The 25695-nt window shown below is 41.8% G+C and overlaps 1 protein-coding gene and 1 non-coding gene across 3 annotated transcripts in view; both read left to right on the forward strand.

The window, feature by feature from the left end:
- LOC126095172 (uncharacterized) overlaps positions 1-25695 on the forward strand; it is a 1128014-nt gene that overhangs the window by 888336 nt on the left and 213983 nt on the right. The window lies entirely within an intron of this gene.
- On the forward strand, positions 10905-10979 carry Trnas-uga (transfer RNA serine (anticodon UGA)). Its single transcript has one exon. It is a non-coding gene; the product is annotated as a tRNA-Ser (tRNA).

Below are 25695 nucleotides of genomic sequence, written 5' to 3' on the forward strand. Positions count from 1 at the left end.
ATACAGCGTCATGTTCTAAACTAGAAAAAATAGTATAGTCAATGATACTGACTGGCTAAAACTGTTTTTTGTTATGTCAGATCGAGGCCTTCTTGAGGTTATGTTCCAATGTTGGTACAGAAACGAACTTTATACGAAGGCTGCGACATATACTGCGCAGAACTACGCCATCAAGAACCTAAATTACGTGTAATATTCATGAAAATACATAAAGTTAATGGCATTTCGCACTGAGACAGTGTTACTGGTGATACATAGATCAAATTTACATTGCCTGCCGTGGTTTTCAGTAATGGGTCTCCTCACCAAGCACCATTTTAGGAAATGATGTGCACTATAAAAATATAATTTCCAGGTAAGCTAATTAAAAATGACACTAAATATACATGTAAAAAAATAATGACAAGATGGAATAAAGCATCTTCTGAATGGAAAAGGGAAACTGACAAGAAAAAGAAACTACTCAAAATTACTGTGAAAGGTAATTAAAAATTCAAGGGATGTGCAAATGATATCAGAAATCAGAAGCTTCAACAACAGACTTGAGGCTGTATGGAATGCAATGAAGTGAGAGACATGACAACTGGACCGACACAAATCGGATAACACAACTATTTAAATGCATGGAAGGCCTATAAATGATGAGTCATTGGCGGCAATTTATTTTTGTTACAGACCATGGCTCACTTCCAAATGTCGTAGTTGGTACTTACATTGATTACTATAATTCAAAGTTTTCTTTCTTACTTTAATTGTGAGGATTGTATAGAATGTTCCATTAATGTAGTTATATCTCTGTACTTTCTTTTGTATGACAATATCTGTCCTGAACAACATGGCATTTCCTAAGACTTAGAATGAGTTTAGTATTACTGTGTTCTGATCATTTATTATAATTTTGTTTGGAATTGGCTTCTGGCACCTGAAAGCTGTAACTTCTGGTTACTTTGAAGATATGAACAGATTGTATAACTCAGCTGCTGTGGATAACACATGAATAGTTACTTGGAGTATGTGTTTAGCTCCAAGGATCTGGGAGATGTGGCAAATGGTGAACTAGACAAATATTTGTCTGAAGAATAGTTGCCTAGAAACAGCAATCCCTTTAATTGGTGGAAACCAGAAAATTTCTCTACCCTATAATATAGCAACTGGTTCACAAAATAAGTGTATCTTTTCAAAAGCAGGACTAATGTGCACTGAGAAAAGAAACATACATAAAGTAAAATGGCTGAATATTTAATTGTAGATCATAATACTGATTTATTTTTTCTTCTTGGGTACACATGCAGGGTGATTCGCAATTTCTATAACTGACTTCTAGGTGTTGTAGACAGGACTTAGCAGATGAAATTTTGATGAGGAAGTCATGGCTGGAAATGTTCCATTGGGATTTCAGGTCAGTTAGAAGACTGGATCATATTCAAATCTCTGGCTTCAAGTTATGCACACAGTGGAGACAATGAGCTCCGACCTTTGTGCTATAGGACCACATGGTATGGGCAACTTTTCGTCCTTGGGTTCACTTTTATATGCCAAAGCACATCCTCTTCAAAGTCGAGAGTGCAGCGCGTCCATGGAACACCACAGGTAACTCCTAGTTTCGCAGGTACCAATATCTTGCAGCCATTATTGTAGTTGGATGAATGTGCTATTTGATGTCATAATTAATATAGGGTCTCATGGCGACACCCTTTTCTCAGCTTGTGTGTGTACTCTGAAGTTGGAGATTGAAAGTGAACCCGATGTGGGTTCCTTATTAAACTTCATCTAGCATCTCCCCTCTAGAAGCTTGTAATATGAATTCTGAACCACACTGTATTCTCATAAAGATCCTGAACTAATAACAGTTATATTATATTTCTTCCATTTTATTTTGTCTCCAATAAAAATGTGAAAACATAACGAGAATTGGCCTTACATTTAAGGTTTTCCCACTCAATATAATATTTAGAATTTAGTTGTAACATTTTTAATTTTCGCAGCAGACGAAATGTATAACTTTTAAATCTTGAAACTAGTAGCAACACGATACAGACTTATTACTCTTCTTCCCACGTTCTTCCCAAGTTAATAATTAAAAGCAGTTAAACAGGGAAAGTGCCTTCCTTTTATTTATTTTTGTGAGTTACTGGTGAGTGACGAGACATGAAAAAGAGTGAAGGAGCAGTTTGAACCAAGCTGATTTTGATTTTTTTCGTCCAAAATGTAATTTTCTTTCGTAATCAGAGTTACGTTTTTATTCTCTGGATGAGGAAACTTATCCATCATTATCTTTGATTATGTTCTGTTGTGTGGTCATTTTGTGTCTATATATCTCATATTGGTAGCATTATGAAAAAATATCCAGATTACGTGATATAATGTATTAATGATCTCTTCATAATGCATTATTTTTAGTACAGTTGGGGTCACAAACTATGACATTGGTGTGTAGAACATCAAAGTAACGTAACTACAGGTATGTTCCACATCAAAAGAAATTTTAAAAAAAGCTATTATCAGGCAATAGTGTTACTCATCCTTTTTCAGTGTAGAACATGATGCATTACCTTCTTGCTCCCTAAAATGGTGCTTGCTGAGGAGAGCCTTTACTGAAAATCTGGGGAAGTTCGACCTATGTACCAGCAATACAATAGCCCCAGATGTAAATGCCAATACGTTTAGAAATTGTAGCCATTGCCCCATAGTTCTCATCACTAAATATCGCAGCAGGCCTCGAAAGCTTTTGGTGCCAAAAGTGATGCAGAATGTCAAGTAGTCCAGGTTCACATGTATTAAAAAGTCATATTAGCTAGTCAGAATCATTGATTATACTATTTTTCTAGTGGACTACGTGATGAAATGTCGTCTTACCCTCTAAAAGAGAAATTTCTTTAAACACTAGTCGGTCTTAGTTCGATTTTTGTATCTCGAGTAACACAACCTCAAATAAGCCTATAATCAAATACCAATACACTTTACGTATTTTGACAAATATCTTCGACGATTGGATACCTTTGTAAAAGATGACATACACATTGTGTGTGTTGCTGACTTAGTTTTTAAAACACATTTTAGACAGGGAAATACTGTAAATATAACTCTTTACACATTCTTCTTAAATAGTACAGTTCATTTGGAAATACCGAACATGGCACCAATTTAATAAATTCGATGTGTGTGTGTGTGTGTGTGTGTGTGTGTATGTGTGTGTGTGTGTGTGTATGTATGCGTGCATGTGTGTATGTGTGTGTGTGTGTGTGAGAGAGAGAGAGAGAGAGAGAGAGAGAGAGAGAGAGAGAAGGAGAGAGAGAGATAGAAGGGGAGGGAGGAAGAGAGAGATACAGAGATCATTGAAATTCACGGTGCATTGTTCCTTACAGCAGGTAATCGAACTAAGCCGCTGACAAGTGCTGCTTAACGTGTAAATTAGATCACTAGCGACAAGTTGCGCCAGTATTGTTAGCATGTTTGTTTTCCTGACAAATAATCGAATAATTTTGATCTTGGAATCAAGTTTTGGAAGCTTATGCATTTCTGATCAGGAAATTCTGCATTATTGTGATTATATTAACATATTTTTGACAAGACATATGAATCATTTGCGTACTTTTGAACACGACGCAAATTACAAGCTGTTCCGATAGTTTTAAAGATGACGCCACAGTGGTCACTAACGCAAAAGCACCATATTGGATTTTTTCAGTATTTTGTTTAGAAGTAATTTAGAGTGTTTTTTTTAATATCCGTCTAGCACACCTCTGTTAGTTCCACCGTCTTCCATTGTTTTAATTTTCTGCCAGTGCCAACTTAGAATTTTGAATTTATCACCATTGTGGTCTTGGATTCTGCGACTGCAGTATCCCGACTGCAGTGCCGACTAACGGCAGTTGCTTGAACTGTGAGCCACGGTGTACTTTGATATACTGCTACAGCGTACTAATTAATGCAGATATTGAAGAGAAAGCAGAAAAGATGTACTTCGTAAGAATGATAATGTTTCCAAAGATGGAGTAGTTTAGACATGTGTCATACATACTGGTGCAAGTTTAGTATCACATCAACGATGTGGTACTTAGAGAGGGAAAGTCAGCTCGGCTTGCAGATTCAACATGAAGGAAATCAGCTGTGTCATTTTCTAAAAGATGTTCTTGGCTTGTACCTTAAGAAATGGAGACATTGAGAAACCTGGGGAAAACTGGATGACACTGGTTGGACTGATGTTTGAACCACCATCCTGCACCATGCAATTCCATTATCTTAATCTGGCGCCATCTAACCTTGTCCTCAGCGTGGAAGTGATACGCTATATGTAATGTTTGGGAATTTCAGAAACGCCTGTAATCATCATTCAATGGTAATGACACTTGTGAGAAACATCAGAAAAGGAATCCAGCAAAGTAAACTACAGCTCTATGAAAGAGTTGGAATTTTTAACTATGGCAAAAACTATTCTGGTATTATTTTCTCCATTGGCATTATATCTTTCTCGTTGCTCCATCTTTTTCGAAACTTTTCGCCTCTTACAGGCAACCTACTTTCGGGCATTTGTTGTATTTCTGTACATCAACTTCTGTAGTTTATTTTTTATTAAGAAGAGGTTCAACTGTAAGATACTTCTTATTAAAAACATTTCCTTCCTAAAAATAGACGCAAGTACTACTAAAATGTTATATTTCTGTCACATTAAACAACAATGTCTCTCTCCTCCTTACTTATCTTCGTTTTTACATACACAGATAAAAAACCTAACTTTTGCTAATAATATTTTGGAGATGCATTCAATCATAGCTTAGGTAAACTTGAAAATAATACAGTGACACAAAGGGACGAATACTTCTCTGGAGTTGAAGTACCGTATATCGGTTTCAACAACATAGTCATTTCTGTTGCAAGGTGATCCATGAATACAATGAACTATATAGATGCATATTTTTCAACTAGTAAAGTTCCTTGAACGGTGCAGTATATCTTAGAGAACAGATAAACCTGGGGTTATATGGTGTTGTTACAAACTACACTCGAGAAGTCGATATATTGTTTCTGATAGTTTCACAGTCTCTTTGATACACAGTAACATCGTTTCCAGTAAGACATACTGTCAGAGAAAATGCTAGGGGAATGTAATATTAAATGTATGCCGCATTTCGCGTGGTATACCTCGTGTCTCCCTTCGTCGTAAATACATTAGAATTATTCAGGGTTGAACAACACTTAGGCAGTTTTTTGTTCTACTGATTCTTGTTTGTATGAACTAGTTTTCGGCTTATTAGGCCATCTCAGGATAACTACTGGCTATTGTTTACAAGGAGCTTGTGCTCTTAACGAAGCAAACATTCTGGACTAAGATGCAACGCACTTACATACCATCTGTAGTTGTGGTATTTTCTTTGGAATTGTCAAACTGGTCTTTTGACCTTTTGTTCTGTACAACTGTTTTTTAACATAATAAATCACATTTTATGGTTTGTCAGTACAATTATAATTGTTGTCATGCATGGTACTGACATACCATAAAATGTGATTTATTATGTTAAAAAACAGTTTAATAGAACAAATTGTCAAAAGAGCCGTTTGACAATTCTGAAGACAATACCACAATTAAAGATGGTATGTAAGTGCGGTATATCTTAGTCCAGAATGTTTGGTTCGTAAGAACACATGCTCCTTGTAAACAATAGCCAGTAGTTATCTGAAGATGGACTAATAAGCTGAAAGCTAGTTCATACAAATAAAAATCAGTAGAACAAAAAACCGCCGAAGCGACGGAAGAATCCCTAAATAACGTTAGAATTAACTGCTACTGTATGCTAACAAGTTTGTGATTTGGAGCCGGTGTTAAAATCGTTTTAAATGAGCAAGCCAACCAGTTTGTTTCGCTAAATACCAGAATACCACCTGTTACGTCCGCCCCTACCACTGCCCTGGCTGCAGACAAATTAATGAGGTCGCTAGGGAGCGTAACAGCGCGAAACAGCAACGTTTAAATTGGAAGCCAGACACTTTCCGGACTAGAATTAAATTAACGACATTGGGGCCCTCGTGCACGAGTTGTGAAAATCAGCGATGAAGCCTGCGTTGTGAAGGAATGGGGGCAATTGCACATCATTATATATGGAGTTTAGTAGTTTTGCACGTCTGGATAATTAATTTACATTCTACCACGGAAAGAGCTTACATATTTATTGCAGAAATGAAACTCCGAAACTGTGAGTGCGTTTTAAGGCGAGTGGCGAAAACAGAAACCCCTTAATACATGTTCCCTGGTTACAATTCCACCCTTCGCATTTCTGGTTCACGTAAAATTGATACTGGTAATTTTCGAATTTGGTTCCCCATAACCCAATATAATCATCAAGGGTAGCGCATAACAAGAACGTGATTCTCCGAAAATAGACCCAGTAATTTTGGGCTTTGGGTGGAAAGCAGAATGGAACATGAGTTGTAGCAAAACACACAGATATGAAATTTCAGGTCGTAAGATATCTCGCATTACAGCGTACGTTTTCGATTTTTAATTAATCACCTGCCGTAGTACATTCTGGAAAATACTTTAATGAGCACCGTACGCAGTTGGAAAACACTGCCGCGCGGGATTAGCCGAGCGGTCTTAGGCGCTGCAGTCATGGACTGTGCGGCTGGTCCCGGTGGAGGTTCGAGTCCTCCCTCGGGCATGGGTGTGTGTGTTAGTCCTTAGGTTAATTTAGGTTAAGTAGTGGGTAAGCTTAGGGACTGATGACCTTAGCAGTCAGGTCCCATAAGATTTCACACACATCTGAACATTTTGGAAAACACTGACGTCGACTGTCTAGTAAAACTGTATATAGATTCGCAAGCAAAATTCTTTCTTGTACTGCCAAGGGCGAATGAAGCTCAAATTCTCATTACAGAAATTTGAAATCTCTCCTAACTGTAGTTTCTCTGTTACATTTGGCTTATCACTTCTTATGTGTCCTTACAGGATTTTTATGTGACTTACTACATCTCCTATATATTTTAAATTAAGTTTATGAAAGAGAAATATAGACATTAAATGCAGTACTATCGATCCGTGTGGGTATGGAAACGAAGTTTTTGATGGATTTCATGTCTACAGGTATTAAGTTAAAACAGCCTTTCTAACCGTGATTTGCTTACTATTCTGAGAATAAGAGCATCTGAATTAGAAGAATAATTACTTTGTTACATCTCTGGATGTAGTCGTCAAAATCTAAGTACCCTAGATAATCGTATGTCGTTATCAGTAAGATGTAAACAACTATTTCCGTACAAATAGATCACAGATATAGTGACGGTAGCAAAGTGGGTTTGTGAATCATTAAGTGATAGTGTTGCACACCAATGCTTTTAATGACAAAATACCGTTATGATGTTAACTGTTACGCCCAAAATGAGGGTACAAATTACAACAAGAAATTGTAGAATGCTCTCTCTCTCTCTCTCTCTCTCTCTATGTGTGTGTGTGTGTGTGTGTGTGTGTGTGTGTTTATAATTGATAAATTATGATTGTACAGTAGTGATCCTATGAACTGTCCAGTTGTTTGGAGCTACTTTCATGTGACACTGTCATCACTGATGTCTCTGTTTGAGTATTTTCTTTGTCATATTTTTTCCTTTTTGCTAGAGGGATTCCTCTGGAAAGCCGACTCTCTTGAGAGGGCTAAGTTAAGATAGTAGTAGTAATGCTAATACAGCAAATGACATCAGCACGACAAAATCAGCGCAAAACTTCCGTAACGAACAAATTAAATAATTGACATGTACATAATTGACCTATTTAACTACTGCTTATAACAATGATGCATCCCCTCCATCCGGGAAGCAGCGTATATTATGATATGAAAAGTTGAAGAGAAGAATCTCACACAACCTGTCATGAGGTCACGCTTACCGATTAAATACGCAGCACGAACACCAGTATCGGCTATATTGGGAAGTGTGTACAGCACATCGAGCACTGGGAAGTGTGGCACGAAACCATTTTCCTTTCATATAGAGAATATCGGTTGACCTGGAAATAAAAGTAATATGTGACAGAAATTATGACTGATACTGAGTGCTTACTCCAACATATGGCGACTCTCGTATCTGGAAAATATGACAATTGGAAGGCCCAAAAATGAGTAGTCAACTGTCTGAGAGATAAACTCCAGGGCTGAATGGTTTATTCGGCAGGACATGCTACAGCTTGAGATATTACGAAGCTTTCTCAAAGACTTTCATCCGTAGTCCCATATTTTAAGACATGTTGACTGAATCAGTTATTCATGCCGCAAGCAAACGTTACCTTATTGCCAAAGTAATGGCATGAACTGACAGTCATGTTATCAGCAACTCTGCCAGTGTGAGCTTCATTTGAACGTACTACAAATACAGCAGTTGTTCTACAGCAGAAATGGTTCTGTAATGATGAACTTGTGGCTCCAATTGGAAATAGTGTGACCTAATACTGAGAGGAAGTCATTTCATCTGGTAGGACTCTACTATCACCATGCCCTCATAAACACGTATTTTAGGAAACAAATGGTTCAGATGGCTCTGAGCACTATGGGACTTATCATCTCTGGTCATCAGTCCCCTAGAACTTAGAACTACTTAAACCTAACTAACCTAAGGACATCACACACATCCATGCCCGGGGCAGGATTCGAACCAGCGACCTTAGCAGTCGTGCGGTTTTAGGAAACCTCGAACTAGTAAATAAGGTATCTCTAATAGCGGCTACTACAGGCCGTTTACCAATGCTTATACTGAGAATGATTATGATACTCTAATACCGATACAGCATCTGAAAGACGGAAGTTGGTACGAAAAATATGAGATGCTGTACCCATGGAATTCCTAGAGAAAAATCAGTGACCTGATACGCACTACGGACAAAAATGCTGTCATACGCAGGTCATGTCACGCTGATACCTTTGACATTTGGTGAGGAAGGGACTCCACATGTTTCTTCACGTATGCGACAACCAGGTGAAACCATTAGGTTCCGCAGAGCCACAAGGATGCGGGAACGTTGATTCTGACGTCAAATGCGCTATTCAAAATAGGTCCACATATTATTTATAGGACTGAGCTGAGCTCATTTTGTGGGTTAGTCATGATGTGAAACAATGTCTGAGTATTTTTCGAACCAGAAGCATATGCATGTGGCTTAATGAACACGGCATTTGTTATCTAGAAACCATCATGAGATTGTAGACTAAAAGGAGGGCACTTGGTGCCTGAGAATATTTATTTAAAGATTCTGGTGCGTATTCACAGTAATTCGAATGAGTGATCAAAAGTTACTGTATAAAAACATTACAGAGCCACCTGAAGCTTATCTTCGTCTTCCATGGAGGTTGCGCTGAGCGTTTAATTGGACGTTGGTTCACTCGACCCTTTGATTCATCAACTCCAAATACTATTGCGTGTTGTACCCTTCACGATGTTCATTCAGAAAGTTGTTGAGATGGCCTTGCATTCACATTAGAGCAGCAGTTTCAGACGAGTTTTGAAACCAACTGTCAAAGTGTGACATTGATTTCCTGTCTTTGTCGGTTGCGATCTTTTCACGATCCGATGGGACAATGGCCTTTGTTGCCTCAACAAATCTGGAACTTTGTATCACGGTGTGACCATGTGATCGTTCAATAGCGACAGATCCTTTGTGCCATTCTGCTTCGTTGCCGTGTCGACCCACAGTTCTCTTCCCATTCTCACAAGTGACTGGCACATGAACATCACTTAGCCGCCACGGCTCACTCGTACGTCAGAGACGCAGGGTCACATGGTTTCTTGTTTGGCAGTTCTGCCACGTGTACAGCGCTCCAAAGTAACTATCTTCCTCTTTTAAAGGGTTGCTAATATTCTTGGAGGTTATGTTACATATCACTGGTGCCGACAGTAAGGCATATACGGTGACAATGTTTATGGTTTTGCATGATGGTTACTTGATTTACAGGAAGTTCATTGGGATGACACTTGTACCCCTGCTGCCGAAAAGTATAGTATCTTTTATGGAAGCTCAGAGACAAGAAACAAACTGAGTACAGGATTTTGTGTTAGTAACGGTAAAGCTGCTATAGTCTCTGGGTTTTCGTTAGTGACCTCTACAAAAGCAACAACAGACATGAAGGTAATATGTAAAATGTCGTTTGTGAATTGCAACGACCTCACAGAACAGCGCCAACACCAAGGGCAAGACGAATTTCTGAGGGATGGAGTTTGGTATGGATGCCATCTCCAACACGAACTGTGATTAAGTACTGGCAGATATTAGTGTTAAAATAGGAAGAGAAGAAGTATTCCATTCAATAACTGGAAGACATAGTTTACATGAACTCAACAATGACAGTGAGGTCTGGTTTATCACGTTTGCAACATCGAAAGGCATGATCACTAACGTCACTAATTTCCAGCGGAAAGATATACATAAAGGAGCTCGAGTGCCGTCTGATGGTAAAACAGTTGACGAGGTAGATCATACGGCACCTGACATCCAAGCAAACAACTCGGTCATGGTTGTAAAGCTAGGAGTGCTAGTTCTGCAAGGTTCGCAGGAGAGCTTCTGTAAAGTTTGGAAGGTAGGAGACGAGGTACTGGCAGAAGTAAAGCTGTGAGTACCGGGCGTGAGTCGTGCTTCGGTAGCTCAGTTGGTAGAGCACTTGCCCGCGAAAGGCAAAGGTCCCGAGTTCGAGTCTCGGTCGGGCACACAGTTTTAATCTGCCAGGAAGTTTCATATCAGCGCACACTCCGCTGCAGAGTGAAAATCTCATTCTGGAAACATCCCCCAGGCTGTGGCTAAGCCATGTCTCCGCAATATCCTTTCTTTCAGGAGTGCTAATTCTGCAAGGTTCGCAGGAGAGCTTCTGTAAAGTTTGGAAGGTAGGAGACGAGGTACTGGCAGAAGTAAAGCTGTGAGTACCGGGCGTGAGTCGTGCTTCGGTAGCTCAGTTGGTAGAGCACTTGCCCGTGAAAGGCAAAGGTCCCGAGTTCGAGTCTCGGTCGGGCACACAGTTTTAATCTGCCAGGAAGTTTCACTCTTAAGAAAGTTGTACGGTTCCACGTCGATGCACTCAAAGTTACTACAAAGAAAGACGAATTCCAGCTCCAGTTCAGCAACCACTTTGAAATTCTGCGGGAAGGGGATTCACAGAGAAATCTAGGAGAAGTGTGGAAGGAGGTCTTGCATACAGATTGCAAATACAGTCATCAACAAGCGGATCATGGGTAGGGAGATTTGGTTCGGGGACGAATGCATTGAGGAATACGCCAGATGAGATTGCGAAGAGAGATAGCTACGTGGCGAGGGTTTTTCTCAAGGCTAAGCACAATTCGAAGAAATACGGAGGTCTACCCAAGCAACCCTGATCAGGGTAAGCGAATTTACGTCAAAGAAATGATAGAGAAGGCTGAACAAGATTCCTTGGGGAAAGAAACGTAAAAGATACTCCTTAAAGTTACCTTCTTTAAGAAGGGATGCAAGAGATGCCAAAAATTCATCATGGACAATAATGGAACCATAGTCTCCAATTAGTTCAACATTGTTGTGGGATGGAAACAATACTTCAGGGAGCTCCTCAACTGATGTGAGCCTAAACATCTGTTCAAATGTCAACTTCCTTATATTTTACATTTAGATTACTCACTACCTACGCTGGAGGAAATAAATATTCAAGTAATGAGGCAGAATAAGACAGAAGCCCAGAAGAAGATGGAATGTGGCCAAAAGCCATTGAAGCTGGTGTAAGGAGATTCCGTAATAAAATTCACCAACTAATCAAGAGGGTCTGGAATTAGGAGGTGATCCCAGAAGATTGGAAAACAGCTCTTATCTGATCTACACACGAAATGTGTCAAAATGGACTGCATCAGCTGCAGTAGAATCGCCCTCCTGAACGTCTGCTATAAGATCTTGTCCAACTGTAGAATCCAGCTGTTTGCAGAAGAAGTGATTGGTGAATATCAAGGAGGTTTCAGAAGGGGCCATTCGACTGTTAGAAACGTCTATGTGCTGCGACATTTCATCGAATATGTGTGGGAATATGGCGAAAACCTACATGTGCTCTTCATAGCTTTTAAGAAGACTGTATCCATTGGGACAGTCTTACGAATTGCCTAACCGGTTTCGGAATACCTTTGAAACTCGTCAGTTTGAGTTCGTTTAACTGACTCCAATGGCAAAGTGAAGCTCGGGAACCAAGTCACGGAGAGCTTTTACATGAACACAGGGTTGAGACATTGGCGTGGTGTGTCACAGATGTTGTTCGACCTAGAGCTCGAAAAGATAGTGAGAGATACATTCCCCAAGAACTTCCAGAGCATCGAGGTAGGGGGTGGAAAAATCACACACCTCGCATTTTTCGATAATGTGGCACTGTTGTCCAGATCTAAGGAAGAACCGATGTAGATGAGCGACAGCAGAGAATCGGCCTCCTTGTGAATCAATCGAAGGCCAAATATTTGGTGATGAGCAGGACTAATGGTTTTTCAAGAGACCCACTCCAACCTCTAGCACTCGGAACCCGGTTATGCAAAAGGGTTCAATATTTTGAATTTCTGGGGGTAATTTTTACAAAGGTCGCATCGTGTGAGGTAGAAACAAAAGCGAGGATCCGAGTCGCAAACCCATCATACTTCAATCTTTGCCTGCTTTTTAAATTGTGCTGTCGCTCAAGGAATTTCAAAATTCCAGCTATACAAAACTCTCATCGAACCCTTAGGGCTGTGTGGTTGAGAAACTTAGATTGTGTCGAAAAAAGTTTGAAATAATCCTTCCGTTTTCGAGGGAAAACTCTTAAGGAGGATCTATGGACTGGTACAACAAGGGATAGCTGGAGATTGGAGAACCAGCCATAGCTGTGAGTCGGATGAAATCTACAACAGACCACACTTTGTAGGTCTGAAAAGGAACAAGTTGCTAGTACGGGTAGGACATGTTCCTCGGTTGGATAATCAACGATGGCCTTTGAAATCCAATGGTTTTACTCCCTACAGAAGAAGATTACTAGGAAGACCAATGAAAAGTTGGTGATATGGAATGCATGAGGACTTGTTTCAGATCGGCATAGTGGCTGATAGGCGACACAAGGCACAGAACAGAAATCAGTGGGATCAGTGGGGGAGGAACCTTGTAGTTGCTCGCGGTCGTCTGGGACTGATTGTGCGAATTAAAGTAAGTAAGAATGATAGTTATTAGCTCGAAGAAACGTAAGGGGACGTGAATGTCACTAATGATTACGTTACGGGAGCCTAAATAAAATTAATGGGATTGACAGAAGTACTACAACAGGAGTGAATTAAACAACTGGTTGTATACACAATGAGAATAACTTGGTACAACGCTAGTATAGATATATGGAATTTTCCAGTTGTGACAAAAAGAGGACAGCTAAGTGTGCTTCTTTTGACTAGCTCGCTAGTTCTGAGAAATTAAGAATTAATGCGCCGGACAGGATCTTCTCATTGTTTTAAGATGTGTTTATTGGGCCAGTGACTCATTAAACCGTGTTTCACAATTCTTTTTGGGGAGCATACTATTTTTCATCAAGAAGTGGTCAAGAAACATTTTCTGTCTGGAGATGCATTGTTCGAAGATAAAAAGTTTGAAGACTCCGTGTGCTAAAGAACATAGTAAAAACTTCCTGCGCCAAGTTTTCGTCAGTGATACGAGAAACGTGGATGAGCAGAAGGCTCTTTGCAGTAAAACAAGCTCCTATGCTCGGTACGGATTGAGTATTGGCAAACGCAGATTGCGCCAGTTATCATTGATACTAATGTCGGCTACGTTCGTAAATCTCACACAAATTCTGGTTTTAATTTAATGAACATTTTAATCTGAATTAAATTCACTTTATGGTCAGCAGCAAGCGAGAGGTAATTACCTGCTCGAGTAACTCGCTCTGCAGGATTTGATTGGTTCATGAAAATTGGTGTATGCCTCTCTCTTTCGCAACTGGCGGTATGGTGGTTGTTACGGAACTCTAGTTTCGTGATACGAAATTACGCTTTAAATGTTCCATTGGCCTCTTCGTATGAACTATGAACTTTTACACTGCAGATGTATGTGACGTGTACATTTCTCGCTTCTCAAGATCCCTCCTCTTTCCCAGAGACCAACTGTGCAAAACAATCTGAGAAGGCCCTGTAAAACTTGCTTATAATCTTATTCATAAAACAGAAAAAAACGGGAGAAGTCGTTGCAAGTAAGATACTATAGACGAAAATAGTTGGATCTAGTTAAAATTAGTATGTTTCAACCGATAAAGTACACTTATCAATCATGAATCCCTTCCATAGCATGTGAGAGCACCTTGAGACTGAGATGCGGAGAACAAAATCATACAGGGTGAGGTGGACTTTCTACCTAGGGGTGCTGACTATACTTTGATCTATGTGAGATCTACCAATCGGTCCGTCATAACCTGACTGTGCCAAATCGGAACTATCGACTCATGGAGATGCCGCACAAAAGGGCCTGACGAAAATCCCCAAATATTATATACCTTATAATATCTAATCAAGCCCTGAACTACTTATCCGAGTAGTCAAGGTCGAGGTCAATCGCGACAACATGATTACTAGAAAAGAATCACAAACACAAAAAATATCTCACTTACACGGAGCAAACATACTGTCACTTTCGTAAAACTATCAAAGGGAATTCTAAATCAATCCTGACTTCAAATCAACACATCTGTTATCACATCATCTCATCAGAACGTTACCATATGTCGAACTATTAATCACTTTCATGAAATTTTAACCCCAACATATTGCCTTGTAATTCGTACAGCAATATACAATTTGATATCCGTGACTGAATTTCAGTCCAGTAATTACCCCGTAGTGTAAATTCAGTAATCTGTCTTGGTGCTCATAGATATGTGCAGACCAACAAATCCAGTATATCATGAAAACCGACATTATTACAACGTATTTTAGTGTCTTCATTTTGTCGCCAGCGCAGTCGAGGTGTTTCTTAACGCGGTCTCGTTGTAGCTACAATGTCGGCTGCTTGCTTCTAGTGGCTGGTTCCTCAATCTCCTACTTGCATCAGTAGCAACAAGCAAACGCATTCTTCCTGCAACATTTTTACGTTGATTGACATACAGAAAATCTCTCAGTTTGGACGGTTGTTGACATCTCAGTCCTGCTTTTCACCTAACATAGTCAAGGAAGTGGCTTCATTGCCTAGAAAAATAAGTTAGGATGGTTACGATTTGTGTCCCGTGAGACACCCAGAGCCTAAACGAAGCAAACCATGGTCACAGCTGGGTTGATACAATGTTCCTCAACCTCAGTCAAGAAATTTGACCTTTATCGGATAAAGTAATATAGATACCCTCTACTTGTTTCTCCATAGTAAAGTAACACCCATCTTTTGCTTCAGCTACATCAGTTATAGCATTCTCTTCAGGTTACAATAGAGCATTATCATAAATAAACTGTATACTTTACTACAATACCCAACTTCATTAATTAGAAGCACTTTCATTCATAACAAATTAATACACTTCTTTCGCTTCTAAGTTACAGTTGCCGTAAATCAGGATCATATTCCAAGTAACACGACTATGTTTCACGCAGTGTCGCTACGTAAAATAATTATTAATAAAATAAGGCAATCATCTTTTTACCTTATTACGTCTTAGTGGTACTTTCTATCTGTTACAGGTAATTAATCAACTTCAGCTTTCAGGTCCATCCACCTCTTATATTACTTCGTATATCTTTAACTCATACGCTTCAGCAAGCACACTTACGGAAGTATATAGCATTCCCTACAAGATTATGTTCACATCAACATTGGTTTCTTCTCAGTCATCATATTACACCCATTTCATCTTTTAATTACACGAGTAAACATAACTTCATTAATTAAAAATAGTTTGGTCCTTCATTCGATTCCATATTTCCTTCCAATTATGTTAAATTACTCAAATCATTCGATATACCCTACCTTTTCCCATTTTAATTCATTACTTAAGCTAACTATAGATAAATAACGATCAATCCTTTCGCCACTCATATGTAGTAGTAAATACAAGGGTTGGAACTTTAATAGTGGCAACTACGTATTTACAGCTCGTACAAAATAGACACGTGTTCAAAGTTTTACTGACCCTCAAAATAGTCACCAGCATTGTGTATAACCCGTTGTCAGCGATGTGGAAGTCGTAGGATACTCTTATCAGTGCCAGTTGTGTTGACAGTTCCAGCGGCGAGGTCTATTGCCCGACGAATTTGTAGCATTTCTGAAGCGAATGCCGTGAGGCTTTCTTCAATTTATAAATCGAGTTGAATTTACGAGGGCTTAAGTCAGGGGAGTGCAATAGGTGGTATTGCACTTAGCAGCATCATCAGTCAAACAAATCAGTAACAGCTTGCATTGTCCTGCAAAATGGTGGTCAGGTCCCGCAGAAAGTGTCATCACTTCTGTCTCTATGCTGTTCATTTTTGGACTACAGCCTGCGACCAGCTTAGAGACAGAAGTGATGACACTTTCTGCAGGACCTGACCATAATTTTGCAGGACAATGCAAGCTGTTACTGATTTGTTTGACTGATGATGCTGCTAAGTGCAATACCACCTACTGCACACCCCTGACTAATGCCTTCGTAAGTTCAACTCGATTTCTAAACTGAAGGAAACACTTCACGGCATTCACTTCAGAACTGCTACAAATTCGTCGGGCAATAGACCGCACTGCTCGAACTGTCAATACAACTGGCGCTGATAGGAGTATCCTACGACTTCCACATCTTTCGCAACGGGTTATATACAATTCCGGTGATTACTTTCAAGGTCAGCAAAACTTTGAAACACGTATCTATTTTGTACGAGCTGTAAATAAATAGTTTCCTCTATTAATGTTCCAACCCTCGTATTAGCTCTTACAACTCAATTGTTTATCTAGATACATTGATATCATATCCACAGTTTAGTACACACTTATTTAGCCTTTGGTAATTATCATATGAACTTTTAAAACATTGCAGAAACTTGTCTTCCATTTTTCAACTACAGTCAGTTATTTAAGATGGTAAATCCCTACTCCATTTTACTTAGACCACTATCGGTAACAGATTTGCGAGGCCAAATGAGTTGTTCGAGTAAAGAAACAGTGGAATCGACAGGATTCATTGACTTCCCAGTTACAGCTGAAGAGGTTGGCGTCATACTGATCAGATGTCATGCGAACATACAGTGTTTGTATAAAGAGTATTAGGAAAAATTTCGTAAAAAGAGATCTATACCTCAAAATTCTGTGGAGTTCACCCTTAGATCTTTTAATACGTTTGCCAGCGGCTTTCCCATAGCTCAAAAAGGCACCATGGTAGACGGATTCCTCAAGGTCCTCAAGAGTATACGTGCTAGAATTTTTCACGGGATTAAGGATGCCATGCTGGTGTCCTTCGACGGAGGATATCACTTTTGGGAATATGAGGTAGTCTGCAAGGTACCAAGTCGGAGCTGTAATGGAGGTGCGGAATCGTCGCAGTGCCGTTTGTCGTCAGGCAGTCAGTGACCTTGGAGCAGGTGTGGCTGGGTGCATTATCGTGATGCAGTTTCTTATTTCTGCCGATAGCTGGCCTTACCAAGTTCACCCTTCTCTTCAGTCCGTAAAAGGCACCATTCACCATCTGTCACTCAGATACTATTTCGTGGTGAGTCTCCGTCTTAACTGAGGAAGAAAACGATAAGGGTGGGTTCCACTTCGATTTGCAAGTTCGATTTGTGTGTGCGGGGGGGGGGGGGGGAGGGGGGCTGGTAGCGAGATGACGCTGCAGTGTGCCATTCGGAACGTCGCCGCCTTGTTCCCAGGTCGTGTTCGAATATCCAAGTTTCGTCTCCTGTTATTATGTTGTCGAAGAAGCTGGGGTCTTCTTCAACGCGTTGACAAGCAGACAAACACCTCTGCTTTTGGTAGTCGTGCAAATTTAACCGACAGTCTGAATTTAGCACTTCACGCAGACGTTGCACGCTGTCGTTGTTTCTTGACACCAACGGCCGTCCAATGACGGGCTCGTCCTTCATACTCTCACGGCCACCTTTGAAGAGCTTGTGCCATTTAAAAACTGCAGTCTGTGACATGCTTTCATCCATGAACGCTCGGTGAATCGTGCCCAGAGTCTCTGTACCCGATTTCCCCAGTCCAACACAAAATTTAGTGGTGTACCGCTGTTCGATCGTTTGCTGCACTTTGCGCTTGCACCGAGTCACTCGAAAGAACACCACTAAAAACACGATCTCGGCTGAACGAACATTCTTGGGCCGCTGGCGCTTGGCGCGTGTTGAATGGTCACTGCCCCCACCATAGAGCACGTGTGATGCGAGCAAGCCGCGACGTACAGTCACTTCAGCAAAAAATTGTTCCCGATGCGTTTTATACAAACTCTGTGGGCTCATCGTACTGCTTTCTAGGCAACAGTCTGCCAGCCAGAACACGCCTAGGGCTTGATCCGTCAGCGATGTTTATGTTTAGGTTTACCACATTATGGGTGCATAAATAGTTTTTATTAATATTTTCTGGCTTTATTGCTGCTCATTGACTTTCTGGAACACGGTACCGTAATTAACGCACGGCGGTATGTGACCACTGAGAAAAAACTGAAGCACGCCATCAACTCCAAACGCCCTGGAATATTGATGGACGGCATCAGTCTGTTGCAGGATGATGCCCGCCCACATGTTGATAGGTTTCTTATGAGCACGCTGCTGAAGGTTTGCTTGGCAGCCGTGACATATCCTCTAAACAGTTCCGATCACTCTCCAAGCGATTTTCAAATTCTTGAAGGCCTGAAGAAAGGCTATCGTAGCCATTGATTTGGTTCGCAAGGTGTTCGTCTGTGTACAATTATGGTTCCGTAGGCAACAGCAAACATTTTTCCATGAATGCAATAACTGTCTTGTCTAACAGTTGGATGAATAAGTCAAGATATGGCGATTACTTTTGAAATAATAAACAATTTACTTACTTCTTTCCATCTATCAAGTTTTTACTTGACTGACACTTACACGTGGGAGCACGATTTCTTAAAGAAAGGGAAAGAGGTTGGAGGGGTAGGTCGCCGGTATTGCAGAGAACCAGAGACGCAAAAGGGGTACGATTGACTAGGTCATACAACTACCAATAATAAATTGCTCAAAAGAGTTAGGGGAGCATGACTTCGGGCGTCTGAGCAATAACTGAGGACTGGGTACGTTACCAAATTATATGTTTATGTTTCACAAATTCAGTACGCAACAAGTGGCTCAAATGGCTCTAAGCACTATGGCTTAACATCTGAGGTCATCGGTCCCCTAGAGCTAGAACTACCTAAACCTAACTAACCTAAGGACATCACACACATCCATACCCGAGGCCCGATTCGAACCTGCGACCGTAGCAGCAGTGCGGATCCGGACTGACGCGCCTACAACCGCTCGGCCACAGTGGCCGGCAAGTAGGCCTACGCAACAAAACATCATTGCATCAACGTTCGTTTATATGAAAAGAGCTAAAATGTCCGACAGGTGTCGAAAACAGTGTGGAAACTATGATTCATCCCGTCTTCCAGGGTGCTTTTCATTGGACTTAGAGAGCATCTGTAAGGTGCATGGCCTCCGTGAGCATTTATCACTGCCTTACAGCTACGTGGCATACTCCTTATAAATCTACGGAGATCACCCTTTGGTATCCGTTTCCATTCTTTAATGAGAGCCCGTGAGAGTTATTAGGGAGTTTGTAGTGGAACGGAACGACCTCGAATTCGTCTGTCAAGCTTGTCCCACTTTTGCACATTGGGGCTTAGGTCGGGACTCATCACTGGCCATTTCGTTACTTAAATGTTCAGGCTTCGCAAGGCATCTCCACTGACGCCCGCCAAATAGGCCCTAGCATTAGAATGAATTCACGACCACCACCATATGCAGCAACTACCACGTGGTCCAAGAGGATCTGTTCGATGTACTTCGTGGTCGTAAGGTGACCATGGCCAACGACAAGATCCGTATGGCTGTCAACACTGAAGCCTCCCCATAACATCAAAGAACTTTGGAAACCTGTCGATTTCCTGGACAGCATTTCGCAGGCGCCACTCACCACAAATGTACGTGCACGAACAATACCGTCAACAGATATCTGGACTCGTCTGTGAATTACACGTTTCCTCAGTGACGAAGCTGCTAGTTGACGGGAAACGGCAGAACTCAAGGCTGCAAAGTGCTGCCAAGTCAAGCGGGGTACTGAACAGGACGTCTGTATCGCTAGGTTTCTTCTCGTAGAGTGTTCACTACAGTCTGATCGGAGACTGCGTCTCCAGTTGACCTCCTGAGATCGTCTTTCAGTGCTCAACAGGTATTCGTACCATGCCAAAACGCAGAGATGGACAGATATCGCTCTTCAAGTCGAGTTGCAATGAGTCTGTAATCTTGCCAAACTCGCCTTGTAAACTGACATGTCTCCCTGTTGCGTCCACAACCTATGGATGACACGTTGAGAGCGATTGGCATCTGCAGTAACATGACTGAAAGTTCATGTCTTTTTGATCAAACAGAACCTCTTTGTAAGTTTCACTGCATTAAGACGTAGTATTGCATGTGCTTGGTTGAATACAGCTTCTGCAAATGACAACTGCCATGTGTGTGCCTCACAAGGAAACACTGGGACCATTACGTATTTCCTACTGAGCGTCACCTAACACTGTAATGCAAAACACAACCAATAGACGACGAATGACATTAATTGTTACCTACATTGAAAGCGAAGATCTCGAACCATGCAGTAAGACCACAGGCGACGCCCGATTCAGAATAGATTTAACACACCAGACGTTGATAAATGAGTATCTCAATTATCTCAAACATTGTAGTACCCTTAATAAACTCATGCTCATAAATTAAGGATAATTGCAGAATGTGGTGCCACACAACGTGGCACTACACAAAATTGGCACTAATAGCATAGGCACATAGGGAACACACACGACACAGATCTGTAAGTCCACGGTATTAGTGATAAGTCGATAAAACCGCCCCGAAACACATGTGCTACAAAATGTCACTGTTTCCTGCGCATGTACCCCGACATCAATATGGGATGTGATCACCATGCACACGTACACAGGCCGCACAACTGGTTGGCATACTCTGGATCAGGTGGTCGAGCAGCTGCTGGGGTATAGCCTCCCATTCTTGCACCAGTGTCTGTCGGAGCTCCTGAAGTGTCCTAGGGATTTGAAGACGTGCAGAGATATGTCGACCGAGAGCATCTCAGACGTGATCGATGGGGTTTAGGTCTGGAGAACAAGCAGGCAACTCCATTCGCCTGATATCTTCTGTTTCAAGGTACTCCACCACGACGGCAGCTCGGTGGAACCGTGCATTATCATCCAAAGGGGGGAAGGTGGGATCCGCTGCACCCCTGAAAAGGCGGACATACTAGTGCAAAATGACGACTCAATACACCTGATCTGTTACAGTTCCTCTGTCAAAGACATGCAGGGGTGTAGGTGCACCAATCATAGTCCCACTCCACACCATCAAACCACGACCTCCATACATGACCCTTTCACGGACATTAAGGGGTTGGTATTGGTTCCTGGTTGACGCCAGATGAAAATCGGGCGAGAATCACTGTTCAGACTATACCTCGACTCGTCCGTGAACATAACCTGGGACCAGTGTTCCAGTGACCATGTACAGTGTTCTTGACACTAAGCTTTACGGGCACTCCTGTGACCAGGGTCAGTGCAATGCACCTTGCAAGTCTCCGGGCGAATAAACCATGTCTGTTGAGTCCAGACTGTGAGTCCGGAAACAACTGCTCCAGTGGCTGCGGTAAGGTTCCAAGCAAGGCTACCTGCAGCACTCCGTGGCCGTCTGCGGGCACGGATGGTGAGATATCAGTCTTCTTGTGGTGTTGTACACCGTGGACGTCCCGTACTGTTGCGCCTGGACACGTTTCCTGTCTGCTGGAATCGTTGCCATAATCTTGAGATCACACTTTTTGTCACACGGATGGCCTGTACTACGACCTGCTGTGTTTGACCAGCCTCCTTTCGCCCTAGTATTCTACCCCTCATAACGCGATCAGTATGTCTTCTTTGAGCCATTTTCTACACACAGTCACCATTAGCACGTCTGAAAACGTCTGCACACTTACTCGCTGCACCATACTCTGACATGCACCAACACATCTCTGAATATGTGGACTGCTGCCAGCGCCACCGTACGACGACCGTAGGTCTAATTCACCGCATGGTCATACCCCAAGGTGATTTAAATCCGCAAACAGCCCACCAGAGCGCTGCTTCACCATGTATCAGCATTAATTTATTAGCATGAGTGTAGATTATGGAAGTATCTTGTGATTTTCTCATCTTGGCGTTATCAAACACAAGTCTAATATACATACTGCTACGGACATCGCACAGTAACAGGCAGGAGGTATACACTGGCCATATGTACGTCACCAGCTGCTGCCCTCCGGTGGTTACTTTCCCCTGCGGAGCGGTTATCGACGTGCGCGAGGCTGCCGCGATCCGACAGCACGATGGCCTGGGCCGGCCTCCCCCCCCCAGGGGACCACTGGGACAAATGTATTGCCCGCCGCGCCGCCACGCTTATTGGTCGTGGGAGGGGCGGAGCGGTGGCGCTCAGTTGCCTCCTGGGATGACCGCCGCGCGCTGGAAGCCAAAGTCCGTTTTCTTCCTCAGCGGCCGCACGAGATGCGCGATGCGGTACGGCGCCCAGGGGAAGGGGAAAAAGAATCTTCTCCTCATTCCGCGTTTCACGCACATCGCGGAGAACAGGTCATTTTCGACACGGAAGAAGGTCACAGCAGAAAAGATTTGGTCAGGTACCAGACACATATTGATACCAGATAAAAAGGGGTTAATCTCATCTCAAGCGAGCTAAGAAATACTTTTTACGCTGAAATGATAAGTAAATCAAGACGCTACGCTGCTTACAGTCGTTGATATACATCAACGGGGAGAGTTGAAAATGTTTGCCCCGACCGGAACTCGAACCCGCTATCTCCTGCTTACATGGCAGATGCTCTATCCATCTGAGCCACCGAAGGAACAGTGGATATGGCGACTGCAGGGACTTATTCCTTGCACGTTCTCCGTGAGACTCACATTCCCAACTTAATGTCCACACACTGTGGCCATGTGCGAAAGAACAGATAGCATCTTCATATATACTTTTTACGCTTGTCTTAAGCGCAACAGAGACTCACGTCTAAAGTTCAAACAGAGCAGAGTTAATATTAGAAACGAATAATACTATTATAATATTATTTTTGTTTGTTTCCATTGAACTGCTTCGTGCTGCGCTGCAAATAATCTCATTCAGTGCCAATCCAGACATACTATAAAGGCACATATATCTATGCATGTATACAGGTATGGCCAAAATTTCAGGAAACATTCCTCACACACAAATAAAGAAAAGATGCTATGTGGACATGTGTCCGGAAACGCTTAATTTCCATGTTAGTGCTCATTTTAGTTTTGTCAGTATGTACTGTACTTCCTCGATTCAGCGTCATTTGGCCCAAATGAAGGAAGGTAATGTTGACTTCGGTGCTTGTGTTGACATGCGACTCATTGCTCTACAGTACTAGCATCAAGCACATCAGTACGTAGCATCAACAGGTTAGTGTTCATCACGAGCGTGGTTTTGCAGTCAGTGCAATGTTTACAAATGCGGAGTTGGCAGATGCCCATTTGATGTATGGATTAGCACGGGGCAATAGCCGTGGCGCGGTACGTTTGTATCGAGACAGGTTTCCAGAACGAAGGTGTCCCGACAGGAAGACGTTCGAAGCAATTGATCGGCGTCTTAGGGAGCACGTAACATTGCAGCCTATGACTCGCGACTGCGGAAGACCTAGAACGACGAGGACACCTGCAATGGACGAGGCAATTCTTCGTGCAGTTGACGATAACCCTAATGTCAGCGTCAGAGAAGTTGCTAATGTACAAGGTAACGATGACCACGTCACTGTATGGAGAGTGCTACGGGAGAACCGTACCATGTAAAGCGTGTGCAGGCACTATCAGCAGCTGATTGGGATCCACGGGTACACTTCTGCGAATGATTCATCCAACAATGTGTCAATCCTCATTTCAGTGCAAATGTTCTCTTTACGGACGAGGCTTCATTCCAACGTGATCAAATTGTAAATTTTCACAACCAACATGTGTGGGCTGACGAGAATCCGCACGCAATTGTGCAATCACGTCATCAACACAGATTTTCTGTGAACGTTTGAGCAGGCATTGTTAGTGATGTCTTGATTGGACCTCATGTTCTTCCACCTACGCTCAATGGAGCACGTTATCATGATTTCATCCGGGATACTCTACCTGTGCTGCTAGAACATGTGCCTTTACAAGTACGACACAACATGTGGTTCATACACGATGGAGATCCTGCACATTTCAGTCGAAGTGTTCGTACGCTTCTCAATATCAGATTCGGTGACCGATGGATTCGTAGAGGCGGACCAATTCCATGGCCTCCACGCTCTCCTGACCTCAACCCTCTTGACTTTCATTAATGAGGCATTTGAAAGCTCTTGTCTACGCAACCCCGGTACCAAATGTAGAGACTCTTCGTGCTCGTATTGTGGACGGCTGTGATACAATGCTCCATTCTCCAGGGCTGCATCAGCGCATCAGGGATTCCATGCGACGGAGGGTGGATGCACGTATCCTCGCTAACGGAGGACATTTTGAACATTTCCTGTAACAAAGTGTTTGAAGTCACGCTGGTACGTTCTGTAGCTGTGTGTTTCCATTCCATGATTAAAGTGATTTGAAGAGAAGTAATAAAATGAGCTCTAACATGGAATGTAAGCGTTTCCGGACATATGTCCACATAACATATTTTCTTTCTTTGTGTGTGAGGAATGTTTCCTGAAACTTTGGCCTTCCCTTTTTGTAACACCCTGTATTCATAAGCAGATGTGGATATTGTCTGCGAAAGGTACTGCGAATAGATTCAGTAGCAACGAAGTGAGAACTTTAAACATATAGCATGAAGCATCAGTTTTTTACGCATCGTAGTGACTATGATGTCATACCTCCTGAACTGTACGTCGTACTAAAATATAATTTATCTGAGACAATCAATGATATATGTAAATACTGTCTGTTAAATATGAGGCTAATTTATCCATTAGTAAAAAAGTAATAAATGAAAACGGTGTGCTATATGCTGCAGTTTCACTGCACGAGCAGCATAAGTGTAGTAGACGATGAACTGCCTTCTTTTATATATTTATTTTTTATTTTTTGTGGGGTCGTCAGCGAGAAAAAGTTTCTTAAAGGTCTGGAATTACGCGTAAAGTTAGTTCCAAAACTCTAAGTGCTCTTATGTCTTATAAGATGTATAGATTTTAAAATGTAGCTCAGATTTAATTTACAATACATTCAGTTCAGATTTCATTTTAAGAACTACTTTTAACAACATTGTAGTAACGATGTGCAGATGAAGCACTTCATATGCTCCTGCCGAAGATACGCACCGAGCGAAGTGATGCTTGATGAGCAGTCCTGTCGATAAGGCCATACGATACAGCTAGGTTTAAAGGCCACACGACTAAGATCTGAAATACGCGCCGTATAAATGACATTAAGTAACTTCGCTCTTCTAGCAGTGTGGGGGAGAAAAGAAACACTGGAATGTGTAAATTGATCGGTGACTGTAATTTCTACAATATATTTAATGCAC

This window comes from Schistocerca cancellata, chromosome 8, assembly GCF_023864275.1.
Source record: "Schistocerca cancellata isolate TAMUIC-IGC-003103 chromosome 8, iqSchCanc2.1, whole genome shotgun sequence".
Classification (NCBI taxonomy): Eukaryota; Metazoa; Arthropoda; class Insecta; order Orthoptera; family Acrididae; genus Schistocerca; species Schistocerca cancellata.